Source organism: Vicia villosa, linkage group LG2 (assembly GCF_029867415.1).
Source record: "Vicia villosa cultivar HV-30 ecotype Madison, WI linkage group LG2, Vvil1.0, whole genome shotgun sequence".
Lineage (NCBI taxonomy): Eukaryota > Viridiplantae > Streptophyta > Magnoliopsida > Fabales > Fabaceae > Vicia > Vicia villosa.
Genome location: NC_081181.1, coordinates 102,110,741 through 102,123,606, shown reverse-complemented (window position 1 = coordinate 102,123,606; position 12,866 = coordinate 102,110,741). Strand labels below are relative to the sequence as shown.

Below are 12,866 nucleotides of genomic sequence, written 5' to 3'. Positions count from 1 at the left end.
TTGTAAGAAGAGATTGATGCTTTCTTCTTGGAAGATTCGTCTTCTAAAGAGAGACCTTGGAACTGAGTTCCTTCCACATCATCAGCACTGATGAAAGAGAAATTGGATAAATGGCTCACCATCAAGGCTTGTTCTCCACTTATTGTTACCAACTTTCCATTTGTTACAAATTTTAACTTTTGATGGAGCGTAGAAGTTACTGCCCCTGCTTCGTGGATCCATGGTCGTCCCAACAGACAGCTATAAGCAGCTTGAATGTCCATGACCTGGAAGGTGATTTGAAATGTATGTGGACCAATTGTCATGGGAAGGTTGACTTCGCCGATAACAGACTTTCGCGATCCATCAAATGCTTTGACAACTACACCACTGAACTTCATAGGCATTCCTTGGTAAGACAAGTGAGCAAGAGTCGTCTTTGGCATCACATTCAAGGAAGATCCGGTGTCTACCAACACATTGGACAAAGAGTCTGACTGACAGTTCATAGAAATGTGCAAAGCAAGATTGTGATTTCTGCCCTCCTCGGGGAGTTCTTCATCACAGAAGCTTAAATTGTTGCAAGCAGTTATGTTGGCTATTATCCCATCAAAATGGTCAACAGTCACATCATGATCTACAAAAGCCTGATCCAAGACCTTCATCAGGGCTTCCCTGTGGGCTTCTGAGTTTAACAGCAATGAAAGTATTGAGATTTTTGAAGGAGTCTGCATAAGCTGATCCACAATCTTGTATTCACTTCTTTTGATAAGCTTCAAAATTTCATCAAAATCAGGATTGACATTGGTTCCACTGGACTGACCAACATCAGTATTTGTATTACTGACAGGAGTTTCCACAGGATTTCCCACTAGAACATTGACAGGATTTTGTCCGGCTGCAGGAACAACAGGCTGCTTTGGAGGTAGTGGAGTATACACACGTCCACTTCTTGTTACTCGACTTACATCAGCGATATTTTCGACAGATGAAAGAGTAGGTAAAGGAACTTCTTGTCCATCCTTTATCATTGTTGCATTGTAGTTGTATGGAACTGCCTTGTCAGAGTCATAAGGAACAGGTCCAGGTAGACAAATGATCAAAGGAGCAACAGGAACCCTTGGCTTGTTGTAAGTAACTTCCATGCGCTCAGGCATGTTGAAATGAGGAACGATGACGTTAACTGTAGGCATTTCCGAGTTGATATCTGAGACTAAAAGCTCATGCGGATAACATCCTATCATGTTAACTTCATTTTCATCCCTATTTCTGTAGATCTCAATAGTACCATTATCTAGCAAAACTTGGAGATCTCTTCTCACAATTGAACATCCGTGAGGATCCACACAACATATTCTACAGGAACCGTATTGATGCTGGCGAAAATTCTGCCCTCGACAAAGAGTAGCGTGCATTTGTACCAAATCTGCTCTTGAGAAATTGATATTATAGACTCGGTATGGACCAGGACATCCATTCACCATGTTTACAACATGCCCTCCATGATTGGGCAGTGGATTTGCTTGCACATTTGGATTCAAATTTCTGAAAGAGAGGAGATTAGATCTAACAAATCTCTGAACTTCATATTTCAAAGCTATGCAATGCTCAAGATCATGGCCAGGTGCTCCTTGATGATAAGGGCATGATACCTCAGCTTTGTACCACCATGGGAGTCTCTCAGGTACTGGTGGTGGTGCTCTAGTTTGAACGAGACCTTTTTCAATCAAAGCAGGGTACAATTCTGTATAGGTCATTGGAATCGGATCAAACTGTGGAGCTCTTTGCACACGATTCTGATTGTTGTTAAGTTGTTGAGCCTGTTGTCGAGGCTGTTGTTGTTGAAACTGCGGGGTAAATCCCGGATTTGGCGCTGTATTAACGACTGGCGCAATAGCAGAAACCTGTTGTTGACGACTGACATTTCCTCTTGGCCTCCCTTGGGATACCATGTCAACACTTTGTTCTTTCTTCTTTGGGAAACCACTTCCGAACTTTTTGGTTCCGCTTGAAGATCCACCTTCTTTAGTTAGACGTCCGGTTCGGACCCCTTCTTCTAGACGCATCCCCATGTTTACCATTTCGGTGAAATCACTTGGAGCACTAGCAATCATGCGTTCATAATAAAAGGGACTGAGAGTATTCAAGAAGATCTTTGTCATCTCTTTCTCTTTTAATGGTGGATTAATCTGAGCAGCAGTTTCTCTCCATCGTTGGGCATATTCTTTGAAAGCTTCATGGTCTTTCTGAGCCATGGATCGAAGCTGATCTCTGTCCGGAGCCATATCCGAGTTATACTTGTATTGTCGGACAAAGGCTTCACCTAGGTCATTGAATGTTCGAATATTAGTGCTATCCAAGCCTGTGTACCACTTCAGTGCGGCACCAGTCAAACTGTCTTGAAAGTAATGGATAAGCAACTGATGATTATCTGCATAAGTAGACATCTTTCTGGCATACATCACGAGATGACTTTGTGGACAAGAACTACCTTTGTACTTCTCAAAGTCTGGGACCTTGAATTTAGCTGGTATTTGTACACTGGGAACCAAACATAGCTCCTGGGCATTCTTTCCAAACAAATCTTTTCCACGGATAGCTTTAACTTCCAACTGCATCTTGTTAAACTGCTCTTGGAGATCTCCCACAAGATTACGCTGATTTGTGCTATCACCTTGATCATGATAAATCTCATTGCCATCATAAGGAACAGTGTGAACCGTAGGGGTCGGAACTGTCATAGTGGGTTGAGAAAGTGCCATAGTGATTTGGGAAAAAGTTACCCCTGAATGTGGAATAAATGCTGAACCTTGTGCAGCAGGCGCTTCAGTTGTAGCTGTTTGAACCCTAGAGAAATTATGGCGGAAACCTGTACCAAAGCTGAAAGGCGGGCCCCAACCTTCTGGCATAGAGAAAGATGGAATACCGAATGCAACTGTAGAAACTGGAGTAGTGACTTCAGATGTTACCGTTGCTTGACTGTTAGGTGGCGGCGGCTGATTCTGTGCGGCCATTAAAGAGTCAACCAGAGTAGTGAGACTTTCCAACTTTTCCTGAAGGGTGGTCACTGTACCACGGAGCTCAATATTCTCTTGTTCAGAGTGTTCCATTACTCTTCTTCTGCTTGAACGAGTATTGTATCTGTGATCTGATTGCGAGCGTGGTCGAGAAACTTTGAGACGCGACAGCTTGACGATCTATTGGAGAAAGATCCAAAAGATAAGACTCTATACAACAGACTCGATATGCAGAATGATGTATGCAAAAAGAAATTTATGATTTTTCCAAACATTTTAAAGATTATTTCCTTGCAAACATTTGAACACAAACAATTCTTTTATTGAAATAATGGGAAATGTTACAACATTGGAGCGTAGCTCCTTACAGAATCAAATGATACATGAAAATCTAAACAAATCCTAAACATCTTCATCAGACGGAGAACCAAATGCGTTGTGCAGCTTGAGCTTCATGATTTCTTTCCCATAGTAAGCTTTCAACTCGGCCTTTTCAGCTCTCAGCTTGTCAACCACATTCTTCCAGTTGTCAGGCATCGGAGCGTTGCTTGTCGAGGCTTCAAGATTTTTCTTGCTTTCTTTGATGTATCTTCTGATTGCGGCGTCTTTCCGACGGATCTTCTCATCTTTGCTCATGAGCCATCCATCCTGATAATAGAGAGTTTCTTCGTGATCTTTCACCCGTTTCTTTAACTTTTTGTTTTCCTCATAAGTTTTACGAAACTTTTCTTCCCAAGCGTCTTTTTCTAATCTCATCTTGGCTAAAATCTCCTGGTATTCTTCCACAGTGTTAATGGGAACATTGGGTAGTTGAGACACCACAGGGAACATGGGTTTTTCATAATCATAAGGCATTTGAAACTCCTTTGCTCTTTTCTTCACCCAACTGGTGTAGGCGTCCGTAGCAATGCAATTTCTTATCCCACCTTTTCCTTTCCATCGGACGTCGTACCAAGCTCTCACCATTCTTGTTTTCAACCCTTGAGGATCCTCTCCTTCTTGGTAGAAGTAACTTTCCACTGAGAGACCAATTGGTTTAACTGAATTTGCATACCCGAGTTGTCGTCGGGCTAGGACCGGATTGTAGTTAATTCCTCCTTGTGTACCAATGAGGGGTACATTGGCGAATTCTCCACAACTATCAATGATTTCTGTGCCGCAGCGAGCCAGAGCATACCAATGGATATCATTATTAGTAAGGGACATAAGTCTTCGAGGCCAATGCAAACCTTCTCGGTTTTCCGTGAAAATAGGAGACTTAGGTAAGTGTGAAACAATCCATTTGTACAAAAGAGGTGCACAACATACAATGATTCCACCACCTTGGCGATTTTTGTGATGAATAGAGAAATACATGTCACCAAGCAAAGTCGGAACACGATTTCCATTCAGAAAGATCTTTATGGCGTTGATATCAACAAAGTCGTTGATGTTGGGAAACAGAACCAACCCATAGATGAGCAAGGCTAGTACAGCTTCAAAAGCTATCATGCTACCAGTTTCGATGAAGTCAAAGGCTTCTTTATTAGAAACTGCGAAGTTAAACCCGGAAGGTTTCCTTTGGTAGTCCAATTACTCTCTACTTCAGATTTCTTCAAGTGGATACCCGCTGCAATGGCTGGTGACTTAGGAATGGCTTCCAAACCATTGAAAGGTATTTTGTCAGACACAGGAATACCCAAAAGATTGGCATATTCTTCCAAGGTTGGTACCAACTGATAGTCTGGAAAGGTGAAACACCGGTAGACGGGATCATAGAACTGAACCAGAGTTTTGAGAAGTCCTTCATCAACATGAGTGTTCAAGATAGGCAAAAGCTTTCCATGGCTTTTCCTAAAATCAGAAGGATCTTGTACAAAAGATGCTAACTCTTTCAGTCTTTCTACATTAGGAGCTTTGAAACCGTACTTCTTGGTATGCCTTTTTACCCACTCCATAACTTAATCCTATAATGTTTGCAAGGAAAATTTCTAAATTTTTTTGGAAAAATCATGTTTTTATGGAAAAAGATGAGTTTTTTAATGAATGTATGAATGCATGGATGCATGGATGCCACATATTCAAACACGGTAAAGCAAACATGGTGTGACAAACATGGTAACGCAAACATGGTACTACAAACATGGTAACACAAACATGGTACACACAAGTTCAACAGTCCAGCGTCACGAGCATGAGGTCAGAGAACCAAACATGGGATAGTACTAGGGTTTATCACCTGCAAAACATGTTCTACTGATACGTCAGAGTCCACATTTTTCTTTCGGATATTACCGGCTTGCACAACTGAACTTGTGAGCCAGCAATATTCTCAAGAAAAACTCGTCTGAGTGTGGTTCTCCGCATGACAACTAATCCAAGTCTACACCTGAATAGTTTCTGCACCACAACCTAATAAGGCCAGGATGGGTTGGGGTTCTACAGCCAACTCAGCTTCTACAGTTCAATGAAAGCAATAATGTCTTCGCAACTGAACTTGCTAAACATATACTACCGACAAGGAACCTCCACTGAGCGGAAGGATTCTCATGCTGACTTTTTAAGGACTGAACTCCTTGTATGCCATACATGACTATACCCTCCACCTAATTCTTATGTGTACTTAATCCGGGTTAGGATTTGTCCATAATGTATCACTTGTAACAGAATCACACAAGTAACAGAACCAAGGAACCACACATGTAACAAGAATAAAATAAAAACAAATAGAAATAACCCTTTCTTTGGAAACAACAAAAAGTTTATTCCCCAGTGAAGTCGCCATTTTTCTGTCGCGGGGAAAAATCGTTTGTCCTTTTTCGGGATGAGACACCTGATGCCTTCTTTGGGCTCGAGTGCTCAAAAAATGATTTTTCTTTTGTACCGACCAAACTTTTTATTGTTTCCAAAGTAGGAAAAGGAAAAAAGCTGCAATAACCTAAAAAGTGGGGGAGAGATTCCGGATAAGAGGGTTGGTTATACGAAGGGAAGGTATTAGCACCCAACGTATCTATAGTACTCTATAGGTTTCTTTGTTTTGTTTATTCCATTCTTGTTGTGGTGGAGGTTCTTGTGAGAAAGAGGTGGGACCTAAGGTGTTTGTTTGATTATGCTCGCAAAGATCATCGCGATCCTCTGCATACATATCCCTTAGAGGGAATCAGAGCATCTGTAGCTCGGGGTCTACGGGTGCTAAGGTTTGAATGTTTTTTTTTGTTTTGTTTTGCTCGCCAAGGATCGACCTTGTGCCTACGTATTCTCAAAGGGATGTTGAGAAAGTCAGAGCAATCGTAGTTCCCACTTATGCTAGTGGAAGCAAAGGAAAATAGACAAATGTCGTCTAAATGCTAGATGTATCTAATCTATATCATCACATACATCTGTTTGTTTTTTGTTTGAAAATCTTTTCATTATAAGCCCTGGGCCATGCCACTTATGACGCTTAGAATGATAAAGATGTTTTTGTTTGTTTAACCAGCCTTGTGGCAAAAACTTTCAATGAAGTCAGCCTTGTGACGAAAAGTTTTGATTAATCAGCCAGCCTTGTGGCAAAAGTTTCAATGAAGTCAGCCTTGTGACAAAAACTTTGATTAATCATCCAGTACGGTGGTAAAACAGTTTGATTGATTAGCCAGCCTTGTGGCAAAAAGAAGTTTGATTGATTAGCCAGACTTGTGGCAAAAAAGTATGATTGATTGATTGTTTGTGATGATATAGAAGAGATACTCCTATCATAGAGATGATAAATGTCTAATCTCCTAGGGTATTTGTTTTGGATTGGGGGATGCTTATAAGAAGCCCGTGGGTCCTTGTACGAAGCCCAAGAGGAGGCTATCCGAGGGTCCTTGCATTGTAAGCCCAAGAGGAGGCTATGGGAGGGACAATCCAGGGTCCTTGCATTGTAAGCCCAAGAGGAGGCTATGGGAGGGACACTCGTTTGTACAAAGCCCAAGGGGAGGCATGGTATAGTTGGTTTGAGCTCTTAGAGCGATTTCACCGGGAAACCATACTCTATGTCCTAACCTAAACTAGTGAGATTCTTTGCACGAAGCCCAATAGGAGGCTATGGGGAACCTAGTGTTGTACTAAGTTGAACAAGCACATATATCACACATATGAACAAACATGAACAAGTATGAACAAACATGAACAGGTATGAACAATTATATATATGACAAAGTGTGTGTATATAATGGAGTTTATGAAGGAAATATACCTATAAGCATGATCCATTTGTATACACAGGGCTCGGGACTTATACTCGAGGAGAGGTCCACTTGAGTTTATTCAAAGCTATGTAAACAGGTATTTACAAAAGGGCTTGGGACTTATACCTACATGGAGGCCCATGGTATTTTTGGGAAGATTTAAAGGAAACCTTCATTTTTGGTTTGTTATTCAAAGTTAAAAACAGATTGAGATATGTACAAAAGGCGTACAATGAAATACCTAATTTCATGTACTAGAGTGGGTATGTACAAAAGGGGCTTGGGACTTATACCTACGTGGAAGCCCGTGTTTTATTTCATAAAACATGGTTGATTGCTTTGTTCACAGACGCGTTGTTTGAAAAAACTGTTTGAAAGTTATTGTTTTTGAAAGAGTTTTCTGTACAAAGAAAAACTGTAAAAAGAAAGAGGAAAGGGACTTATACTCTCTAATATTCGAGAGGCCCCTTTTGTTTTGAAAATCAATTGATTAATTAAAAAGATTTAATCAATAGTTTCTTTTGAAAATCAAAAAGAAATGGTTTATCGTTTTTGAAAAGAATCGCGATCGCTTGTTTTTAAAACGATTTGAAATTGAAAGAAATCAAATTAATCAAGATAAACAGAAAGATTATACCTAAATGATTAATGTTTGATCAAAAAATATTTATAAGTGATTAAGTTTGAAGAATCAAAAAGAAAAACAATATTTAAAGTATTTAAAAATACTTAAAAACAAATCATTTTAAACCTATTTAAAAAATGTATCAAATAAATATTTTTTGATGATTTTTTTTGGTATTCATAAAATATATATATCAAATGAATAGTGTTTAAAAAATGAAGCAAAAATGAATTGATTTGGTTAGTTAAATTAATTGATGAAGTTGTGAAGAAAAATGAGAAAAATAGTGGTAAAAAATAAGGTTTTGTCTTCACTAGGGCTTGAACTCACGCCCTGAGGTTCACTACTCAAAACAACAACCAACTGAGCTGCGCGCGCAGCTTGTTTATGATACACGCTCATTTAATTATATTCAAAAACAAGTGTTTGAAATCTCTGAACAAAAAATGGCGCCAAGAACACATCCCTATTTTGATTTTGAATTTCTCTAAAACTGGGTTGTTTTGATCAAGTAGATAGTCTATCTTGCTCGGTTTTGGACGAGAAACATGATGGTGCCCTCATAATTCATTTATATTTGCTCCAAGATGATCAATTTTGTGATGAACACTAAGAACCCTAATTCTGAATTTGAACATGGAATCGTGTAGGATTGATGAATTGTGAAATTGATTGAGGGCTATTGATCAGTGATAGTGCAAAAACAAGATAGCAATTCAATTTTTCATTTATGATGCATGTATGTATGAGTTTGGAGTTCATGAGGCTTACCTTCGAAAACGGCCAAACTAAGAATCGAATTCTGCAAATGAGAGGTTCCAGATGTTGTTTCTTGATCTGGACAGCTTCAGTGGACCTTATGGAACATGTTTGGATGATTGGAATGAACTGAAAACCTCTGGACCAGCTGGTGATGCTCGATCTGCAGTAGGGCTCAAGTGAGGATCAAGCTTAGTGATTTTGGAGTTACAGGTCAGGGATGATGATTGGAATAGTTCATATATGGTACATGGATGGTGTCTGGATGGTTAGATTGGACAGAATTGAGCTTGAATGAAAATTGGCATGATAAGGCTTATGTTATGCATATTTGGAGGTGAGATGATGATTCTGAGTTTGAAGTGTTTTTGGAAGGTTTCAAAGGTTCAAACAACTTCCATATGGTATTTGGGAAGTGTTAGAAGCATCACTTTGCTTAGAACTTCAAAGGTTTAGAGGTTGAGAATTCTACCTCTTTGAAAACTATGAAACTTGCAATTCAAGAAAGAAGAGAGAAAACCTATAATTGTGAGGTTTTGGTGTGATTTTGAATGAGGTAAGGACCTCTATTTATAGGCCAAAGTTTCTGAATACAAAGCTCTTGCAAGTTGATCAAGAATGATGATTTGGCTTAAGAGATAAAATGGAATCTTTCACATTAAATGCAAATGGTTAAAAGTGACTTAACCATGGTTATTTCTCAAGCTTCTTATCCTCTTCCATTCTGATCTCAAATCAGAAAATATCATTCAATTATTGCTTCTATGCATCATTACTTGGATCATTTGACAAATTGGTTCATAACTTAGTGAAAATGGCATGTAATTTCAAGTGAAAAGTTCACTAATGTCAAAATTCAAAACCATGGCTACACTCCATATTTTTTCATGCTCTTGGACATTTTGGAAAGCTCATGTTACACTCTTCAAAACCCTAGTTAAAAGTTTCTTCAAGATCTTTAAGGAAGTGGGTGAAAAAGATCCATGAACTTTGAAGAAAATGAGTTTTTAAGTGAAGTTTTCAAAAAGTACCAACTTTGAAGCTCCATTTCTCTTAAATGGTTGATCTTATGGAAAAAATTTATATGTGTCAAAGTTGTTTATTGGATCAAAATCTACAACTTTCATGTTGGAAGTTTTTTTCAGTTTGTAGGTGAAATTTTGAGTTATTCCCCTCCAAAGTTTGGAAAAAACCATGAAAAACACTTAGAAAAATTTTCTAAGTATGAAAGTCAAACTTTGACTTTTTGATTCTTGATTGATTTTCTTGATTTTTCTTGATCAAATGACTTCATATATCATATATTGATGATCCAAAACTTCAAAAGTCATGGTTGACCAAAATTCCCCAAAAGTCAATGGTGATCTTGTACAGCTGACTTTTTCAGACGAATCGCGTTTCTGGAGATTTCAAATGAAACAGGCTATCCTCATCAAATGAATGGTATGAATGGATCACATTGAAGCATTAGAGGATATTGAGCCATGGTTTGAGTTTTCGCACCATGTCCTGATTAAAAAAGGCAGTTGTTCAGTGAATTAGGTCAAAAACCCTAATTGTTGACCTGATGAAATTGATGACTGTGGATCTTGAATTGAGATATAATTTCCATTGGATATTGTCATAGGGATTATTTGAGGGTGATTGAAACCTTTGATTGACTTCCTGGGGATTTTTAGGGTTTCCCAAATGTGATCCCTGATTTTAGTCCCTGATAGTTCAAAACCCTAATCTGATGATTTGAAATTTCACTGTTGATCAATCCTTGTGTAGGAGATGTCCTAAGCCAATGGATTAGGTCAAAATGATGCACTTGGGGTCTTGAGGTCATGTCCCAAGTCATTAGATCAAATCCTGAGCAAAAGTCAGGAGTATGCTATCTTCAGTCAAAACCCTAATTTGGTTGATTCAGTGCCTTTGAGCTTGTTGAAATGAATCTCTGAGGACCAAATGTTGATTGTTGATGAAGATGGTTCATTTGAGATGAATGGAGAACAAAACCCTAGTTGATTGTTGCTTGTACTGATGAGTGATTTCTTGATTAAATCCCTGCTGAGTCACAAGTAACAAACACAAGCTATGCAATTTGTTAGAGATGCAAATGATGCATATGCTATGATATGAGGTGGTATCTTAGGTCAAAAATTGGGGTATGACAGCAACTCTTACTCAAACCTCTCTGGTAACATCATTTCAAATGGAACAAATTCAATTGAGGATGCATCTTCGGTCAATGTTAACGCTTCAACGAGTCCGTCAAGCCACTGCTCAGAAACAAAGCATGATTGTTTAGTTAATGGAAACACACTGAACCGTGCTATGTTGGAGAATGGTATTGCAAACTCTAGTCAATATAAGGAAGCAGACAGAGAAATGAATTTAGAAACAAAGTCAAGTTCGCTATAAATTCCTAAGCTAACTGCCATTACTCCTAAAACAGTTATTATCACTCTTCCTTTTCAACAACTATACTGCACTCTCTTGCAAGCAACAGAAGAAAACACTAACATTTTGTCACTAGTTTCAAATTATTTTCAACATCTAACTCTACTTCAAGTCTAACTCTTCACTAACAATCCCTAACTGTTTCAATTAACTTTGTAACTAATTTAAACTAACATTTAACCAACTTCTAACTGTCCCATTTTTAATTAACTAACAACAACAATCTAACCAATCTTAACAAACTTCCAACTAACCACCAAACAATTTCATAACTACCTTTAACTAACCTACAACAGTGGCTAACAGTCAATAACTAACTTCTAATATCAATAACAGAAACAGTTACACATCCTAACAACCTCTAACTGATTATTTAACTAACAGTTAACAGAATTTTCAGAGGAACGAACCTTTAGCTTCTATATATAATCCTCAATCCCTTCTTCATTGATCTCCTCCACCATTTTTGCTCTCTTCACTTTCATTCTCCCTTCACCACTCTGTTTGCATTCTCCACAACTCACTTTCATCTTCTTCACTTTCTCAGCAGAACACCATCATCTTCAATTCTTCACTCTTCACACAATCTTCTCCACTTCCTTAATCCCTTCTGATCTTCATCACTTCAAACCTCCTCTGAGTCTCCACCTCTTCCACCATTCTGCCTTCGCTCTGCCTCTTTTCTCCCATTCTCTATCAGCTTCAATCACCTTCACTCATCTTCAACAACGTTCTTCAAGCAACATCATCATCTTCGCATCAGCTTCAACTGCAACAATATCAATACAACAACGAATCACAGAACAACAATCAACAGAAGCTCAAAGTAAAAGAAGAAGAGTTGAACAAGAAAGAAAGAGAGAATCTCAGAGTTTACCTGAAGAACTTCACCGAGCTCTCGTGTTACTTCGCCCATAGCTCCGAGCGGACACTCATCTCTGAACAATCACCATCTTCACTACCTATGTGCTCCAAACTTCAACATCATCAATCGCCTTCGCGATTAGTCTTCACTGCATCATCAACAACCTGCAAACGATGGCATTACAATGGGATCAACGGAGAAGAGAGACCAGGGAAAGTGAAATCGGAGGCGAAAGTAGAGAGAGATCGAGACAAGGTAGTTATCGGTCGAAGCTGGTGTTTGCGGTGGCCGGATTTGGATCGGAGAATTTTGCCATCAGTCACGAAGAAGAAGCTGCGGATTTGATTCCAAAGGTCACATTTTCTGAACCCTATTCCCCTCTTTCAATTTTCTTTTTTATTGATTAATCTTTATTCCTCTTTTAATTTCTTTTCTAATAATTAAACAAAACCTGAATAAAAAATCCGAACAAGATAAATCATATGGATCATCAATTAACCATTGGGCCATTCCTAGATTCACCCCCATATGGCCCATTTTTGGTATGCTAAGACTCTGCACAAAAATCTGTAATCAAATCTTTTGGGCCCAACGAATCGCTCTTTACACCCCCAGGGCCCATAGTTTCTTTTTGTGTGAATTCTGAACAACAATAAAACTTCTTTGGGCCAGACTCAATAGGCCCAGCGCCTATGCTATGTGCACCACCCCATCTTCAATATTAACACCCCCTGTTTTCTTTATTCTTCATTAATAATTTTAGGTTTACTTAGTCTTTTTTTACCAATTTCTTTTAGGTGATAATCACTAATTTTCTACCATCATTTTAGACCTTTAGCATAATTTTTGACATATAAAAATAATCACTAAAAAATATTAGTTTAGGCTTGTATTTTAATTCTTTTGCTTGATTAGAATTCTTGTTCTTTGTCATATAAAAATCATAAAAATAAATAGTATCTTTTAACTCATGTTAGTGCTACATTTTG

The 12,866-nt window shown here is 38.5% G+C and overlaps 1 long non-coding RNA gene across 1 annotated transcript; it reads right to left on the bottom strand.

Moving 5' to 3' along the window:
• Positions 1-10,735: 10,735 nt before the first annotated feature.
• Positions 10,736-11,978, bottom strand: LOC131646542 (uncharacterized). Its single transcript, XR_009297515.1, has 3 exons — positions 11,890-11,978; positions 11,423-11,781; positions 10,736-10,831 (listed from the first exon to the last, which is right to left on the bottom strand). It is a non-coding gene; the product is annotated as an uncharacterized LOC131646542 (long non-coding RNA).
• Positions 11,979-12,866: the final 888 nt, after the last annotated feature.